A 20,277-nucleotide genomic window follows, 5' to 3' on the forward strand; every position below is an offset into this window, starting at 1 on the left:
AGATCATGTGACACTTAGATTGCACACAGGTGGACTTTATTTAACTAATTATGTGACTTCTGAAGGTAATTGGTTGCACCAGATCTTATTTAGAGGCTTAATAGCAAAGGGGGTGAATACATATGCACGCACCACTTTTCCGTTATTTATTTTTTAGAATTTTTTTAAACAAGTTATTTTTTTCATTTTTCACCAATTTGGACTATTTTGTGTATGTCCATTACATGAAATCCAAATAAAAATCCATTTTAATTCCAGGTTGTAAGGCAACAAAATAGGAAAAATGCCAAGGGGGGGTCAATATTCGCAAAATGTTGGTGTTTATGTATAAAACACAGGATATTTATAGAACACGAGTGTGTATATGTATTTAGGCACGAGGATTGCACAGCACTTCACGTGCAGGTAAAATGTAATAATATTGAGCAAATTGCACTTTATTAAATTTCCATTGATTAGCAATTCTTGGTACAGCTGCATAAAAGCATGCATGTTTTCACTCACTTGGGGTTGTGTGTTCGGTGAGTCCAGAACAGGAATGGAGACGGAGGTCCAATAATAATAAGTAATAACAATGTTTGTCTGTGTAGTCTGTTTTGTTTGTATCTTTATTTTGGCTAAAGTGCCGTGTCCTGTGTTTTGTTTGTTTTACAACCTTTTATTTTCTGTTTAATCATTAAATGCTGAGCTCAAGCAAGCACTCAGCTTCACCAAACTTCATGTCTCTGTCCTGTGTGTTGTTCTTCCGGGTCTGACGTCACCACTGCTCACATCCATTAAGCAAGTGAAATGTAGTATTCATTTTATCCATAGACGATTTTGCAACTATACCACGGATTAATCGCCACAATAACTACCGACAAATCTTAAATCGTATTTAAATGATATTTTATTAATCTCCTAAAGAATTTTTTGGAAAAATTTAGGGTATTACAAGATATCCTATGACATTCCTGTAATGAGACATTCCTTCTCAATGGATCAACAAATTATATATATATATATATATATATATATATATATATATATATATATATATATATTATATATACTATTTTAACTTAATGTTATCTCAAAAACACAGAGGTATTTAGAACGTGGGAAACTTGGTGGTGTTCACAGGTATACATATTTATTTTCGTAATGGATACCTCACTCAGATTGCAAATGACTAACAGGTTCTACATACAATAAATTATAACTGACATTCACAAGACACTCAAGACTGACTACCTAATACTACTTGCTCCCTCATCAGGAAAGACACGGCAATAGATAACCTAACACGTTAATATTTAGATTATTAATCACGTGATTATAAGTATACCTGTGGATATACAGTAATTATAATATATATCTATTCATCCCGTTTATATATATATCTTATATATTATATATATATAATATATATAATATATATTGTATAGTAAGTAATTTGTCATTTAGCTGTTACAGTATATAACATTCCATTAACAGTAAACGTTCATGTATTTTACATTACACATGTTTCTTCTCATTTATACGTATTTGTTTAACCTGCTCGAATACCGTCTTTGTTTACAAACACGATCATTAAACTATTATATTGTTTGCTCATTATTATTATCATTGTCATTATTATTCTTAATCATTACAGTAAAGACTGAACATTAGCATTACCCTTTCTCTTGGAAGACTACCGAACAGATAGCTATATCAATTATTATAATTATTATATACCTCATTATAACAAAACCGTCTTAAAGGGATGCGCCCTAATCTAAATACAATAATACACCATCAACAACATGCACGATACATACACTACTGTTCTATCGCCAGTAGAAGAACATTTACAATAATCACAGTAACATGAACTGGAATATTACAGTGAAACCACAAATTGTTACATTTCAAATTCTAAACAAGTTACAAGATTACCAGTGCCATTAAATAAGTAATACAAACAAACGTATTTTTTTTTTTACTTCAGCTATTACAAATAGTTCCCAGATTGTTGCGAGATGCTAGCGTTGAGAATCCCAAATTTGCTGTTGTCTACGTTGCTGTTGTCCTTTCATTCAATTTATGTTTAGCGCTTCCCAGGTGTTCTACAATGGTCTACCTACGGCTCCGAGTGTAATCTACAGCCTTGCTACATGAAGTACAAAACAGCACATTACCAGCGCCGTGAAATTCGTCCTTGCCAAACTCGTTGATTCGACCTTTAGGGGTGATTGTTATTGTTTTCGGCATCTTTGAGCAGCTCTGAATGCTGACTCAAGTAAACTGAAGCCTCATTCAGCACTGAACTTGAATACCGAAAGCAGTTTTATTAGACAGGAATGTTTACCTAAATTTAAAGCAAAGTTGCCTGTGTTAATGTTTATATATTGTAGGTGTGTTGATTTGGTTATTGTCAAACAAACCAAAAAAGCATTGAATGTTTTAGCCCCTCCCCAAATGTAAAACAAACAAATCAGCGTTTTTCCGTGTTATCATTGAAAATCAAAATGGTAATGTAATATGAAAAGTCTGCTTTGCGTTCATATATGTGTAAAAGCCAGCCCTGGTCCTGGATTGCAGGCCCTGGGCCACATCGAAACGGTGGCATAAATCTAGGCCGGCCCTGGGCTGCCTTTTCTTTTTTGGAGCATTCACATATGAGAAAAGGTGGCACTGAGGCAGCCCTGGTCCACCTTAAATTGGAAGTGTGAATGGCGTCTGTGGCAAAGTGGCTTGCAGTCCACACGTGTAGAAGTGATGCAGTGCTCAAACTACAACAAACAACAGAGTTCATGATCCAAATAGTTCTTTATTTTGTTACATGGTTTGGCACTCTTTAATAATAACACTGGCAACTACACAGCAATGTGTAATTGCACAGCTAAACAATACAGTCCAATAATAATAATAATAATAATAATAATAATAATAATACAATATGGCTCTGCATCCTTTCTCATGGTGCTCCCGTGCTGGTGGTGAATACAGTTATTGTGCAATATTTATAATCCGGGTTGGATGCTGGCTTGACAGCGACAGCTCCTTGTTGTTAGCCATTGTGGCAAAGTGGTTAACAGTGTGCAGGTGCAGGTGATCAATAAACTGTCAGACAATTATAATCCAGGTGCAAAGTTCTTTAATGAGGTTTGTATGTCCAGTGCCTGACGGCAAAACAAACAATAAACAAAAAATGATGCTAAGTAGTACAGCCGCATGTATTATTTAAATTGTAATCCCTGGGTTTGTCCGGAAATAATAGTTCCGTTCTTTGTACACCCACACAAAACACATACACAAGTCCATTAGTGCTTGTGGTGCAAATACAGTTATTTTGATACAAGTGCAGTGCTCTTCCAGGATTGCGCTGGCCTCTGGCGACAGCTCCGGACCATGTTAGCTGTCTAATAATAACAAGACACAATTAGAGACAAACAAAAACACTCTCGATATGGATACACAAAACACAGGTCTTTCCAGGTTCTTTTCTCGAACCAAAACAAAGGAACAGATTACGTCGCTTCGTTCCCTACTAATACCTTCACTCATGACCCCGTGGTAAGCGATTGAAGCTCCTCCAATCTGCTGCTGCCACATAATTTCCCTTCTGGGTCGATGAATTAATGTATTGAAGCTCCACCACTTTTCTAAATGACCGACTTCCTTTTACCCCTTGGAACAAAGTGTTAGGCCAAACAGTCCAGGCTACTCTGTTCCTGTTACTTAGGGCCCTCACAGGTCGGGAGGAAGATTTACTGCCAAGAATCATTGTCTTTCACAGCCGTCTACTAATTAAAAAGCAAACACTATTAATACAAAACAAAACACTCACAAAAACACTCACGGTTAGTTTACAGTTTTTGGAATCTGTCCTTAACCATAACAGAGGAACAGATAGCTCGGCCACATGCCCTGATATACCTTCAGTCACGCCCCCTTTGGTAGCAAGTGCAATCACATCTCCTCCATGCATGACTGACAAATCGTCTACTGCAGTAATGCGTTGACTTCTAGTATTGTGGCTTTGCCACCTTTTTGGATGGCCAACTTCTGACTGACCCTGGAATGAACTGTCAAACGATCCAGTGCGGGGCACACTGTTCCTGTTATACTGTGCCCTCACACATTGGGAGGAAGATTGTTCACTCTGATTCATTAGCTAGAGGGCCATGGGGGTAGCAGTTTGGATACCCCCTTTCAATTGACCTCACACCTGCGATCCAGTCTTACTCCATCCACATACATTAACAACAGAATGAAAGGGGTTCACAAACTGCATATTTGCCCCACTGAGCCGTGTTATACAATGGGCTGTTTAGACATAACTTTATGCATTCATGTGCTTTGCGTGGAAGCAAAATTGGACAGGTCTGAGCTTTTTATGAATCCCACTGTGTATTTTGTCATGGAAATTTCCAGAATATTTGTACTTTATTTACCATGAATGATGTCTCCATCAGACAGTTTGTTATCAAATAGTCAGCTTCCTCCCTTTCATTTGGACATTTTGTTTATTTTGAGATCACTAAGTAAACTCAATTCCACTACAACAAAAATGAATATATATATATATATATATATATATATATATATATATATATATATATATATATATATATAGGGCAGCTGGCTCTTTGAGCTATATATATATATATATATATATATATATATATATATATATATATATATATATATAATATATATACACACACACACACACATATATATATAAATTAGCTCAAAGAGCCAGCTGCCCAACGTTTCGATATGTTGTACATATCTTTCTCAAGGGAGCCTGTGTTTGAATCAAAACATTGGAGGTATTTATAGGTGTTTGACAGCATGACAACTACTTGTTATTGTTTATATTCAAATCCATGATTTATTCCTACATGATGTAATGGTGTTCTATATATTGTGACATCACTTTTACTTATATCTTTAAATCTATATTAATTCTAATTAACATTATTTTATATAAACTTATATTTATATTATCATGCAATGCTGGCTCTGAGGATCAGCCTTGATATGGTCTCCCCAGCGCATCAGCATGCACAACTTTTGAATTAATTTTGTTTATTTAATTATTTTTAAATTTATTTTATACTATTTATATATTTATTGGAATTAATTAGTTCATTCTTTTCTGTTGAGTCCCGCTGGCATAATTGTGTTCAGTCTATTTATCCATTTACTTTCTTTTATTCTTCTATATGTCGCATTGTCTAATTTTAGCTGTTCTAATACTACAAACTTTACATCATTTATGTCATGTCCTTGACTTGTTATGTTCATTCATTTTTTATTTCTAATTAATGAAAGGTGGTTCTGAATTCTTTTATATAAAGTTGTTCCAGTCTCTCCAACATATTTTATTTCATCACATTTTTCACAGGCTATTCCATAAACAACATTGCTATTTTTACAGTAGGTATTAGTTTTTAGTGGATATGTGGTGTTCTTATGTTTAATTATATTTCTACTTTTGTCCATGTATTTACAAACTTTACATGTACTAGTGCAAGTATTTGTAGAACCTATTCTGTCAATTATTCTTTTATGTTTACTGTGAACTAAAATATCACCTAAATTAGCTTCTCTTTTGAATGCTACAACTGGGGCCTTAAGAAACACTTTTTTCAATTTTTCTGAATTATGTAGAATACGCAAGTGTTTCCAAACTATCTTAGAAATATTGGGCAAAAGTTTAGAGTAAGTCATTACTAATGGGACTCTCTTGACCTTTTTATCTCTATTTTTATAATCTAGTAGATCATCTCTTTTTAGTTTATCCACTTTTCTTAACTCTGTCTCTATAATTCTTTCTTTGTATCCTCTTTTTTTAAGATTTGTTTTTAATACATGTCTTTGTTTTACATAGTCACTTTCTTTAGAGCATATTCTTCGTATTCTTATTCCTAGCCCCTTTGGGATTGCCCTTTTAGTGTGTATTGGATGTGCAGAGGACATGTGTAAATACTGGTGCATGTCAGTAGGTTTACAGAAGAGGTCAGTCTCAATATATATATATATATATATATATATATATATATATATTATATATATATATATATATATATATATATATATATATATATATATATATATATATATATATATATATATATATATATATATATATATGTGTGTGTGTTATACTGTAGTTTTAATCTGATTTACTGGTAACACTTGTTTTGTTTATGACTGAATAAGTCTACAAAACAAGGTTTTCATCTTACTTTTGTAAGATGTGTGCGTTTGTATTGCAGTTACTCAAACATTGGGTTTTTAGGAGCTGCTCTTCAGTTCTAGCTGCCTGCCATAACATATGTAATGTAGGCTAGATCAGCCAAAGTCTCTTTATATTGGTAATCCCCAGCAACATCTAGAGCACTGCTATGTATTGCCACCCAAACATAAGAAAAGTTTAGCCAAAGTGCCTCCTATTTCTATTAAGACACTGGCTGAGCTAGTCTAAGTTGCATCTATGACAGAATTAGAACTGAACGGCAGCTCTGGGGACTCTGCCTGTTTTTTTTTTTTTTTTCAATTTCAACTCACAGCATTCATGAAGTAATTAGAGGTGGTAATCATTATTTAAATAGTCGTTTCAGTGTCTTAAGGGTAAATAAGTCTTACAAAAAGTACAGGACATACACAAGTCTAGACCCCATACACTAACAGACTCAATATACTAGCTGCCCTGGTAACTTTGTCCTTGGTGAAACGGTCATCACAAATAAAATCGTAAACTATTAATTCTTAATTCCCTATTTCTCTAGGCATCGACAGCCATGTGGTCCGGTTCTGAGAATGTAAGTTGTGACAGCCTGGTTAACACCACTATGCACTTTACAAGAGCCCTGGGACAGCTTGTACTCCACCTTGTTAGCTTGAACTTTGGCAACTGCAGATGTCAGCTGACTCCTGACAAGATAGAACTCCACATACAAAAGTGAGTTTTATTTTTTTGTAACGGTTTTATCGTCCTTATGCACTATAATTACAGTGTCTTATTAATAAAGATTTGACCCATGAGTTATTTAAAAATGTTTTGTTTAAAGTTTAAAATGTATGAACTAAAGTTTGATATTCATTAAAAGGTTTGAATACTTAAAAAAACACCTTTAAATCAATATGAATAGATGTTATGTATAATATGAAATGTTCTAGTATAACACTTTATGTGCCATACGTTATATTAAGTACAGTTATGCGATTCTGTTATGGAGCAAATTAACCTGCTCTTTATAAACTGGAATTTGATAAAATAAAAAAAAAACTGATGCACATACTGTACATACAGCAGTGACCATTACATTATATATGGTTTTACTATTGTGTTTAAAAAAGCTTAAATATTACGTATTACATAAAAGAATTTCCTTGAATTATTCTGTGATTGGTCTGAACCTTGTTGTTTTTGGATTTAAAGTCAGTGTCCTTGTTTGGCATTAAGCTTTCACTATAAATGCTTTTCCCTACCGTACGATGCTTGAAGTGAGAGATAAAAATGGCTGCAGTTTCATGTTCCTGCCTATGAACATGCAGAATACAAGGAAATAATTTTTGAATATAACATTGTTTTTCTGTGCTAAAATATAACAACACATTTTTAATTTACCAGTAGCTTGCTATGTGTAAAACTGGTAATGTGATTTTTAGTGTCTAGAACTTTTCCCCACTCTCCTCACACCATGAACTGCAACAAAGTCAACAACTAAAGCTGCCACAGGGTTTCAATCACAATAGAAAAAACCTAGCCAGGACTGACTTTTTTAATTAAATTGAAGATTACATTGTTTTGGAACAAGACATTGATCTAAATAAGAGTTGAATTAATCTTTCCAAGTTTTTTTTTTTTTCTGTGGAAAAGAATCAGCAGAAAGTTTGGACAACCAGCCAAGAAACAGATTAACAAGCCTGGCACAAAAAGTGATTTCAGTGCATAAACTTGATAAATTGATACTGACACATTTCTAGGTATCCTGCAGTTAATCTAAAGGTATTCCAAAGCACAGCAACTTCTCCCATATAAACATATATGCCAGCATTAGTATATTGAAGGAAATTTTACATTTTTTAATAGGTTCCAACCATTTTAGTTTCTTTATTAAAACCCACCGCTTAGTCTACATGTCTATCTCTCTCACCATGCAAGCACTTTCACAATTAATTTTACTTGTTTTAAAATGCAGACTTTGATAAAAATATTTTTCTCTTTTGTGGTAACCAAATTTGAAAATTGTCTCTATATTACAGGCCTCAGTAGAGGGGAAAGGTATCCAGAAATGTACTTCCATTTTCCTCATTTTACCTTAACACAATAAACAAACAGAACATATATGCTCTTGTCCGTGAATCCAGTGCTGCTTTTGAGTAATTCAAAAACTCGAAGCTTGTTGGCTGCTCAGACCCTTCTTCCATAGCCACATTAAGCCGATAATTTTAGATAAGTTGAATGTCAGCAGATAAACCATTATTAATTAATTTGTTTTGAAAATGTCACTGACTGCACATCTCAGGAATGTTTTATTTATTTATTTATTTATTTTTTATTGTTTAGATTTAAATACTGTGTGCGGAATGCAAGCAACCTCTGAATACAGGTTTGCAGCTTGACCAGCCTGTCCTTTGAAACCACTGATTGTATCCTGGGAGCGGACGTCATAATGTCAAAAGTATGCGTAAACACAATACCCACGGCATGAATTATGTAATTGTTAACAGGATTCTTTTTCCCAATAATTATTTATTGCCAGGCTCAATCACCCCAAGTTTGAGCATCACCCATACCTCTTTGCTAACACCACTCCGCCGACTTTCTGGGATCTGGTAAGGTCTGTCTCGTACTGTGACACCTGAGGGAGAGATAATGTCATATTCAACAAGGTTAGTTCTACGGAGCAAGTCAGAAAAAAACATTGCTGAACTCCTCAATAAGCTTATGCAGCAAATTTCCCTTTCATTATGCTGATCGGGCTTTCTAATTTCATAATTCACTTTACCAATAGCTCTAATCACTTTATATGGCCCCTGCCATTTAGCACATAATTTCGATTCTGAGAAGAGAAGCAGTAGCATTACTTTGTCTCCTGGTCGAAAAGTTTGAATTCGTGCATTTATTGTAATGCTGCTGTTGCTGGTGCAGAGGCAATTTGAGGTTGTCCTGGGCCAAATGACCGACCAAATCTAGGCCACTAAACCATCCGTCTGTGGATAATAAACAGATGTCCTGATGGGATGTATTTTTAGTATTTTATAAACTTGCTGTAACGTGTTAGACAGAAAGTTAGTTCCATTCCACCTTGGGGATCCCTACTCTAGCCATAATGTGCAATAATTCTTTGGCAATCGCAGCTGCACTAGTGGACCTTAATGGAACTGCTTCCGGGTATCACATTGCATAATCTACCACCACTAATATATGCATATACCCAGAATCAGAAGGTAGCAAAGGCCCCACTATGTCCATTGCAATGCGTTCAAAGGGGGTGGAAATTATTGGCAGTGGGGCCAAAGTAGCGGGGTGCACATGACCTGGCTCTACTCGCTACCAGTCTGGGCATGTGGCTACACATTTTGACACATCATTATGAAGTCCTACCTAATAAAATCAAGCCAATGTTTGTTCCCTTGTCTTCTCAGCTCCGAAGTGCCCCGCAAAAGGGGTATCATGTGCCAGCCTCAAGACTGGGGAACCAATAATTGTGTTACAGGCTGTCCTGTGCCCCTGGCAAGTTTTACCCAATAGAGTAATTGCCCTTTGATAATGAAATGTGGAAATACTACGGGAAACTATTACTTTACACCTTTGATAATCACTGGGTCACGTATATTTGTAAGAATGGAAGTTATCTGGCCTGGACAGGGGTTCACACGTGATCACTCCTCAACAACACGACAGAGGTGTGATACAGGCGTGAACTCACGGTTGTACAGGCCCTATATAACTCTCCCCTACCTCATCGCTAGACCTTGATTCACCATGTCATTTGAGTGGGAGAGCCTGTGTGACGTATAGCTGAGGAAACTTACCGCCGACCCTTACATTCAGGAATGTAAGAGGGTCAGGTCTGGGGGTCGAGCAGAGTAATTGGGAAACGTCAGGATACAGCCTGTTCAACTGCAAGGTTAAAAGGGAAAGGTCCAGGCTACAAGCCTGGGAGATGCTTAGGTAGTTTTCTCGCGGCAGTTTTTTCCAGAGAATCGAGCAAAAAAGAGGTTTTTTATCGTTCTTTTGGAAGTTACCGAGGTTCAAGTTGAGACTTATCTGGGAGCCGAAATGAAGCTGAAAAAAAGGGGTGTATCTGAGCAATACACAAGAATAGAATCGATCAAAAAATAGATTTTTGATTTAATCGTACAGCCCTAGTACACACTGATGATTGTACCCATAATGCACAGGTGTAGAGCAGGTGCAGTAATTCAATGAAACAAACAGACAACAAAGTATGGGTGAAATGGTTTGTTTATTTACAATCCAACGGTCTACATAAAAAGTAAATAATATGGAGCTTGCAGTACACAGCGATGTGTATTGCAGTCCCGTAAATAATAAACACAGTACCAAACACAATTAGACATGAACACGGTCACAAGTCCAAAGTGAGTGCTGTAGTGCTTGTGGTGAGGTACCATTTATTACGTGTAACAATGGTGAATGCATGGTGCAGTGTTGTCCGGTTTTAGTGCTGTCTGTGGACGACAGCTCTGGATCGTGTTAGCCATCTTCTCTGGGGAACAATGAACAATCACAGAGTTTTTAGACAGACTGGGGCCCACTACACCGGAAATTGGATCCGGAAACTCCATAATGTTTTTAGGTACAACACGTAGATTATGTTTTATTTATACATTAACCGATACAATGGCTTTTACAACCGTCATATAAGTTTTGTACAGACACACGAACACGTTGTTCTAAAAAACAAGATTTATAATCGACAATCTACAAAGTCCATAAACCAAAAAAAAAAAAAAAATAAATAAATAAATTGCATCTCTCCACATTGGATATGGCTGAATATAACCATAGGAAAAAAAAAAAAAAAAAAAAAACTCTAGCAAGATATGAACACTTATTAACAACTTGGGAATATGGACTACAGTCTGTTGAATAGTTAATTCGCATCATAGTTACAATGTGTGTGTGTGTGTGTGTGTGTATATATATATATATATATCAAAATATCATCTTTGGCATCTTTATTTTCTTTTCATTAGTATTTTATTGATTAGAAAAGTTTTATCTCACCTTCTGCCCCCGCCCCTGTCTCCTGAATATTTCAATCCTTCACTATCTGCTCTTCTTCTTTGGCATTGGTGACCTGCCAAGTAGCGGGATTTCTTCTAGCGGCCTCTGTTTCAAAGGTATTTGCATTTTATGGTGTTGATAATGTTGTTTTGAAAGAAACCGACAGACATACACAGTTGAAACACTGTAAATGCTGTACTCAATCAGAAGCCCAGGCCAGTTACCTCTCCCTGCCTCTGATAGGTGCACCCCTCAGTTTCTTGTCCACCATTCCTGTGCTGCCGAAAGGTTGCTGCTGTTACAAGGTTGCATCCATTAGTTTAGCTAGGGTAAGCTCTTTTGCAATTTTTTTAAACTTCTGTGTTGCCAGTGACACACGGCGTAAGGTTTTTTTTTTTAGAAAGATCTGAAAATGTACAATCTGTTGATAAATTGTACATAAAGGCTTTATGTACAAGTGACACTGTTAAAGTCTGTACTGCAATTTACTAATAGGTTGTGCTTCTGTCTGTAATAACCAGTTGTGTCTGTGTCTGAACAGCAGAGTAAATTGTTTCAAGAACAAAGCAACACTCCAAGGTGACCTCTAGGTTTTCTCAAAACATTTCAATGCTTTTTTTATTATAAAGATATTGGTAAAGATTAATTTTGGTTTTAAACACCTAACTGTTCAGCATTAATGAGAACTGCAGTGCCAATAAGTGTGCGTTCTGCAGGTTTGTTTGGGGGGGTTTGTGTGTTTTTTTTTTTTTTGACAAAAAAAACTTATGGCTTCATGTTGTAATCGGGTTATTTATTTTACAGATAGACTGTTGGTTGAAATAAAAATGCATTCTCCAGGCAGATATTCAGATCTTTCCATGTCCCTAAACTGACACATTTATTTTTTTTAAATCAGCTTCAAACTGTCTACCCTGATCACTGTGAATACTGTGCTCTCTGATGTAATTCTCAAAAAGGCGTTTAGCAGTGGTGGTAGCCCTTCAGCGGTACAAGTTGGCGTATTTTGTAAAGTAATCTTGCACAACAAAAACATATCTTTGCCTTCTTGAGGTAATAATTCAGTTATATCCACAGCCACTTTTTGAAATGGCCTTACAACAGGTTTTGGCTGCATTGGAGCTTTGAGGTGTGGTTGGAGAGGCTCTGGTCTGATAGGATGGGCATGTGTGGCAGTATTCCTCAATCTCTTTTGTCCTAAATGACCAGAAAGTTTGTAAGCCCTATCCAATGTCTTCTGAACTCCCAAATGCTCAACTGAATTGTCCATGGAGCTGTTCTGGTATCCTGGTTTTGACCTGTACTAAGGTTGTACTTGGCTGTTTTTCACCATTGTGAATTAGCAAGCGGTTGTAATTCCTCCATAAAGCTTGTATTTTCCATCTAATGACCATGTTCAATACTGGGTTCTGTTACTAAGTTGAACATCTCTGTCAGTACAAAGCCAACTGTCCCACAGCAATATTGGTTTGTTAGGCTGTGCAGATACTGTGCAGAGTGGTTCCACTATCAACAATCAGTACAGTTGTTTACCAATACTTCGCATTCTGCATTTTCAATTTTTTATCTTAAATTTTTCTCAGGAATTTTTTACAGTTTATTGTACAAATATTAAAATAGGGATAACATATGTAAAAATGTGTTGCAAATTACCCTAAATCCAGTCAGCTGTGCCCTGTGTGAGTTGCTAGATTGTTACACTAACAGAACTCGCTCACATTACAACCTCAACTGGCAATCATTCACTTTACAAATTAAATATGATATACTTACAGAGCAATCGGTCCACTGACTTCTAGGCTTCCTGAAGTGTTTGTAAACTGATTTACATTTTCTCTCCATTCCTCATCCACTCAAAATATTATATTTTAGTATTTAAATGTAGTTTTTGATCAAGTAAGTTACTACATGCAGCACTTGCCACAATAATCAGGCTTGGATTGGCCATTGGCCAAAGGAATCAGGTGATAATGTGTTTGAGAAGCAACAGAGAACTAATCATGTGCAATGTTTGAACGATATTTGATCCTATGTCTAAAAGTACCTGCTGTATGCTAGCATACATTGTAGAGCTACTTATTACAGTGTTGGAGTCACAGTAAAACAGCATTTAATCAAAATATTGTGTATTTCCTTGTGGCAGGCTGGCGAGTGGATAGAGGCCCAGAGACAGTCGGTAGTTCAAAAAAATAATTATTTTATTATAAATACACAAAAATAAACCAAAGCAATTTAAACACAACAAGAAAGACAAAAGGCAAAACTAACAAAAATAACAATTTCCAGGCTGGGCAATACCTTCACTGGATTTATCAAAATTCAAACATCACACACCAAAAAACCACCAACCTGCTTCCTCAGCTCCCTCCTCCCAAATGATAAGCAGAGGCCTCCTTTTATGTCAGGTGGCTGGGAGCTAATTGATCATTAATTAAACTAATCATCTAATCAACCCCAGCCACCTGAACACAATGAACCCAGGCAGGTAGGGGAATTTAACCCCATCCCTGCCAATTTCTAAATGCCACATTCCTAAAAAAATAGTCACGGGAAAATACTGACTAGTCGACTAAAAATCGTGTATAAATCAGTAAAAACTGGGGTTTACTTAAAAAAGAAAATCCTGAAATTGTTCGGTAAAATTCTGAATAAACCGGAAATGTGGAATGCTATCAGTACTGCTCTGGCAATGAAAGTGCTACTGTCTTCTGTTGACCCACAGTGCCTTCTGGATAATGTGTCCCTATTTCCATGTTTGGAACCCTCTCGATGTTGAATGACCCAGTTGCACGTGACTAATTGCAGTGCCCATCTTTCACGTCTTTCAATGGAGCCATTATTAACTGGGATTTTCCATAGTACAAGGGTTTGTGGTCAGTTATGACGGCGAACAAATTATCTCTCAAATAGTGTCTGAAATGCCTCACTGATCACACAATAGCACAAAGCTCACCGTCATATGTTGACCACTTATATACCTCCTAGAAAGAGCATGACTGGCATAACCTATTACCTCTTCTTGTGTTGTTTCTGGTTCAATACTGAACCCGGCCTGTTTTTCGGTCGGGCCATTGTTGGACACGCTTAATCAGCCTGGCAGACACAATATGTCCCAGAAATATCATGGGGGTCAAAACAGTTGGCATTTGCTTGTCATATTGTGTTCGAAGGACTTGCCAACACAATATTGTTTTCCAGACAGGCAACACACATAGTCCAGTGGAGGCCATGGAGTACCAGTTCCATTAATCGCTGTAACATAGCAGTGACGTTGGTGATGCTCATTGACACAACTGTGAACTCGTTCAAGCCATTTCTAGTCTTCTCCGTATGTGCTTGTGGCAAAGTGGTGAATACGTGCAGGTGAGTGCAGTGCAGAGTGGATTAATGACACAGACGAATGATTTACAAGTGCAAGGGTGCTTATTAAAATGATTGTAATGTGCAGAGCCTTATAGCGAACCTGCAAACAATAATAGTGTTGGAAGTGGTACAGCGGCATGTATCACTTCTGATTATAATCCATGGGTTTGACCCGTAACCCAAAGTCTGGTTCTTTCACCCACACAAAACACAAAACACAGACACAGTTCTTTAGTGCTAGTGGTGCAAAAAGACAGTTTCTGTAATGGAAAGGTGAGTGGTGATGTCCAGGTTTTACACTGGCCTGTGGCTGCAGCTCCGGATCGTGCTCAGTATTCTTCGTGAGAAATGACACACAGACAAGCAGAACACTCATGATTTTTGGTACACACCATACCAGAACCTCCTAGGTTATTTGGCTTAACCATATGCAAAGGAACAGATCACTGAAGCTACGCCCCCCTATTTATACTTTCGCCCATGACCCCTAGGTTAACAAGGGCATCTGCTCCTTCAATCCTCAGACGCCACGCTGTCTACCATCCGGGTCAGTGAGCTTGGGTGTCGTAGTTCCTCCCCTTTCCTAAATGGCCGACTTCCACCTACCCTACGGAATATATTGTCTTGCCATTTGCTTAAGGTTACTCTGTTCCTTCTTTCTAGTGCCCTCACAGGTCAGGAAGGAGATCTAACACCAAGCATCATTCGATCTCTGTCACAGTGGTTCATCTAGCTCAGCAGTCCTCAAACTAATTTTGGCAAGGGCATAAATTGATCTTACTTGGCTGTTTGTGGGCACACTGACTATTGCATAGGATATTGCACACTGCCTTCTCGCAATATATATATATATATATATGTGTGTGTGTGTGTGTGTGTGTGTGTGTTTGTGTGTGTATGTATGTCGCGGCACTCTAATAAGGCCAAGTCTCAGGTAGTAATTGTGCGTGCTGCGCTTATTCTTTAAATAATTTACATAAAATATGCAATGTAAATATTTTTAGATAGCGTTTCGCTTTGTTTCAATTTGACAAATTTGTCAACACTACTCTGTTTTAAAGATCGCTCATCTTCAGTACAATTATTCAGAGAAAGTGGATTCGTAACTAAATCAACTACGGTGTTTCCATTGTCTAGTGAAATAAAAAAAAATAGAGAGATAGAAAATTAAATTCTACATACTGAAATGTATTATTTTTCTCAATAATAGTCTGCGAAATTCACTGCTTACCTAGTATAATAACACCCCGCCTCGGCTCACGAATGATTGGACCGCTGTCAGATCTTTCACTTTCCATTTGGCTACTCACTCGCCTTCAGTTTTCATGCAAATTGAATTCAATTGATTGATCGTATCGCAAAAGCCATTCAGGAAAAAAATAAATAAATGTCATGTACGTGCAAGCACAGCATAAGTAAGCAGCACTGTCAACAGACTGCTGTGGCGCTTTTGTTGAAAAATGTGTTTAAAGCTTTCTTTATTTTCCCACGCTACGACCCGCCAGAAGTGTTTCACTGCCCATAATTTAACAGCTGCCGCGAGCACGATGGCCTGGCTTTGCGGACACAGCTTTGAGGACCACAGGTCTAGCTCAACCTGTCAGATCTGGCAAGGCTGTCCAGAGTATCATCAGCGTGTGCTATGGGATGGGAATCTCTGACAGTTACTGAATTCAATTTTATGTAGTCCATACAAAATTGATAGTCCCAAAGTTTTTCTTCACTAAAACAACTGATTAGGGCCATAGACTCGGATCTCAGATTTAATCCCAGATGTTAAGACGATGTGCACATCAGGTACCAGATTTTTCCAAAAATTGTAATTGCTATTTTTAGCCCCGAAATTGTTCTAAAATACTACTAGATAAAAATATCTTCTTTACAAAACTGTTCAAGCTCTGTCAAGTTCATTGGGGAGCTTTGATGGACAGCAATCTTCAAGTCATGCCTCAAATTTGCGATTGGATTTAGGTTGGGGCTCTGACTGGGTGTGACGGAAAGATGAGTTCTGGTGATGAATCTTCCTCCCGACCTGTGAGGGCGCTAAAGAACGAGAGGAGAAGTATCTGGAAGGGCTGGCCTGACAGTTCGTTTCCGGGTCAGGGAAGTGGGTCAGCCTGGAAAGAAGCGCGACTCTGTTGTAAGACCGTATTGATTTGAAAGGTAAACGAGAAGCAGCTGCAAGTAATAAGGAAGCTGCAACCGTTTACCTAGATATCATGCAGGATTACATATAGGGGCCAGGGTAACGCTGATCTTTTCCTTCGTTTGGGTAAACGTTCGGAAAGAGAAGGAGCGAGAGAGGAGCTCTCGTTGTTACAGAGAATTACGTGTTGTATTTGTTTGTAATTGTCTGCGTTTTGCACCACCAGACAGTTAACTCACCTGTCCGGAGCTGTCGACCAGGGTCCTCACAATCCGGATCACCACTGCACGGAACCGTCACAAAATACAGTGTCTTCACCCACCACAAGCACGTCTGCACTCACCCAGGACTGGTAACCGTGTGTTCGTTTTGTTCGGGACTGTGCCCTATTATTGCTATCCCCGCGCTTTACACATTGTTGTGTATAGCCGGGGATTTATTATTTAACGGTCACCAGACCTGGATTATAAATAAAAGCACTTTTTCACTGGAAACTGTTGTCTGTCTGTCACTCCTGCATCGCATCACCGCTATACCTGTTCCCCTCCACTAGCCACTTTGCCACACTGGGCCACTGAAGGACATTTACCTTTTTGTTCCTTAGCCACTCCAGTGTAACTTTGGCTGTGTGCTTTGGGTCGTTGTCATGCTGAAAGGTAACTTGCTCGTGGTCAAGTCTTTGCTTTGAAATGCACTACCCAGCAGAGGGAACCTACTGGAACTGCAGAATTTATCCTGAAATCATGTAAATCACTACAATTTAACAGAGGTGGAGGCCACTTAAGTTCATGTGTGATTTTGAAGGCGATTGGTTACACCTGAGCTCATTTAGGGTTGCTATTACAAGGGGAGTGGACACTTATCGAACCAAGCTATTTCATTTTTTATTTTTAATTAATTTTCTAGAAATTTCTGGAATATTTTTTCACTTGGAAGTTGTGTGGCAGGCATGTGTATGTGTGTGTGTGTGTGTATGTGTGTGTGTGTGTGTGTGTGTATATATATAATTATATATAATATATAATATATTCTAGATATGTTCTATCTATAAAAAGATAATTTATAGATTTATTTTTTTATTAAATTTAGATATATAATATATATTTGATATTATACGATATATATATATATAGATATATATATACTATACCAAAACCATCTGCTTGCTTCCTCAATTCCCTCCTCTCCCTAATGGGAAGCTGAGGCCTCCTTTTATGTCAGGTGGCTGGGTGCTGATTGATCGTTAATTACCCCAATCAACCCCAGCCACCTGAGCACAATAAACTCAGGCAGGTAGGAGAACTTAACCCTATCCATGCCAATCTATACAGGGCAGAGCTCTGCTCTGCTCTGCCACAGCGACCTTTGAATATGTTGACAATCTTAGAATGTACTCTGAAGCATGGCTGAAAGATTCAGACATGCTTGGGAAGAAAGAGATTATCCTTATGATTAACCAACTACAGGTAGGTGATTTATTTGTTTACAGTGGACCTTGTTAAAGTTTTGTAAAATTGTTAAGTTGCTCTTTTCTTTCAGTTTGTGCTCATGTGGTACGAATCCCTAATACATATAATTGGTATGTTTTAACTTTCAACTTCATGCACACCCTTGATACTTTAGTAAGGTATACAATGTGGTCTTTTTAAAAGTCTCATAAGAAACTCTAATTCTTTCTTAAGGGAATACTTTGATGTTCACTGCATTTATATTGCTTCATTTGTTTTCCCACCCTCACTGCAGTAGAATATAGTTACAGATCCTACAGTTTTATCTGGTTGTTTAAGACTTAAATACAGATGGAAGACTATTGGATCTGTTGGCCCCCAACAACTTCCCTGTAAAAATACACACCAGGATAGACCAAATACACACACGCGCGCACACACACACACACACACACACACATACACAAACGCAGACCATGGTATGTTGTCCTTTAAAACAGGTTAATTGAAGAATCTTTGAACCTGCAAACTTCTAGCATGCTGACTATTATGTAACCTCACTCTATAGACTCAGTAAGCTTCTACAGTACCCTTAACACAAGGCAAATATGCGTGAAGGGCATTTGATTTTCGTGTCTATCACAGAGCAAGTCGTTTCAAATGTTATTTTATTTATTCATCCTGGGTTCTGATACTGCAATACTGAGTTATAATATTCTTTCTCTAAATCTACCTTTACTTGGCTGTTATTTTTAGTTTAATTGTTACTGTAGCGCTAAACAGACAAGTAAAGATAGAAATAGAGAACAAAACAAGAACGGCATTTTAGATTAGCCGAACTGCTCGACATCATAAAAAAGAAAGGGAAAGGTAAAACAGTAAAAATAAAAATATATTTGAAGTTACTTGTCCTTTTAATATGTCCTGCTATTCAACTAATCAGTCATTGATATCATTTTTATTTTCCTTATTTTCCAGGGGTTTTTGTACAATAATTTTGTTCAGAGCTTCATTGAAAGCCAGTTAGATATTGATTTAGACACCCTGGCAGAAGAGCTTCAATAATATGATGAGTATATTCTGAGTTTTGTTGTAACTTAGTAACATGTTATATGAAAGTAATAAAAAACAACAGGATAATGTTTGACAGGAGGTGAAGCCAAGTGAGCCTTCTTCCTCTGTTTTTGCCATTTTATAAATAATGTTTGCTTTACATGCATGGAAGTTGCAACAAGCCTTGTCATAATAAGGCCACCTGAGATCATCTGAGCTGGAAAAACCCTTGTTTACTTCTAGGGAAGAGGAAGACACATGTCAAAATTAAATATGTTAACTGTGGACGGCTGTAAATATGACATGCTTTTATATTTTAAGTATTTATATAAATTTAAGAACTTTGTTGATACATTCCAAATATTATTACAAAATTGTAAATTATCTTGTACAGCTACAGCATATTCTGTGATGGGTGCCCCGCCCCTATGTATATTTGTGTGCTGTTTATTATGATTTATTGTATTATTATGATTTATTGTATTATATATGATGGCGGGAAGCTTGTATTGTTATTATTTGCAGTCGGCGCCATTTCTACCGTTTATTTTGTCGTACCTCTCGTGAGAATACGTGACTGTCGGCTAAGTAATTACTGAATTGGTTGACAGTCACGCAGACTAATTTAAAACCATGTAGAATGCGACTATCTCCGGATTGATTGATTGTTGTTAATCTGGAGATGGTCGCATGTAAATGGAGACCCACGGCTTTTCCGGAGGAGTTCAGGAGTGGAGAACGAGAGTCAGAGAGAGGAGGTAAAAGAATAAGTAAAGAAAACAAATGCTACACGTGCTGGTTGAACAACAGCACGATACTTGTTTTTTTGAAGGTTTGGTTTTTTTAACTATTATATGAAATATTTACAGAATACCAAAAACTGCTGCTATAATCATGATTGATTTATTATTAATAGCGTTATCATTAAATTATACCAAATCACGTTTTTTATTTACAATAAATGTAATCTATACTGTGTCACCTAAATTATTATAAAGTCAGAAAAAAACATGTTTTTCCATTCA

Source organism: Polyodon spathula, chromosome 4 (genome assembly GCF_017654505.1).
Source record: "Polyodon spathula isolate WHYD16114869_AA chromosome 4, ASM1765450v1, whole genome shotgun sequence".
NCBI classification, from domain to species: Eukaryota; Metazoa; Chordata; class Actinopteri; order Acipenseriformes; family Polyodontidae; genus Polyodon; species Polyodon spathula.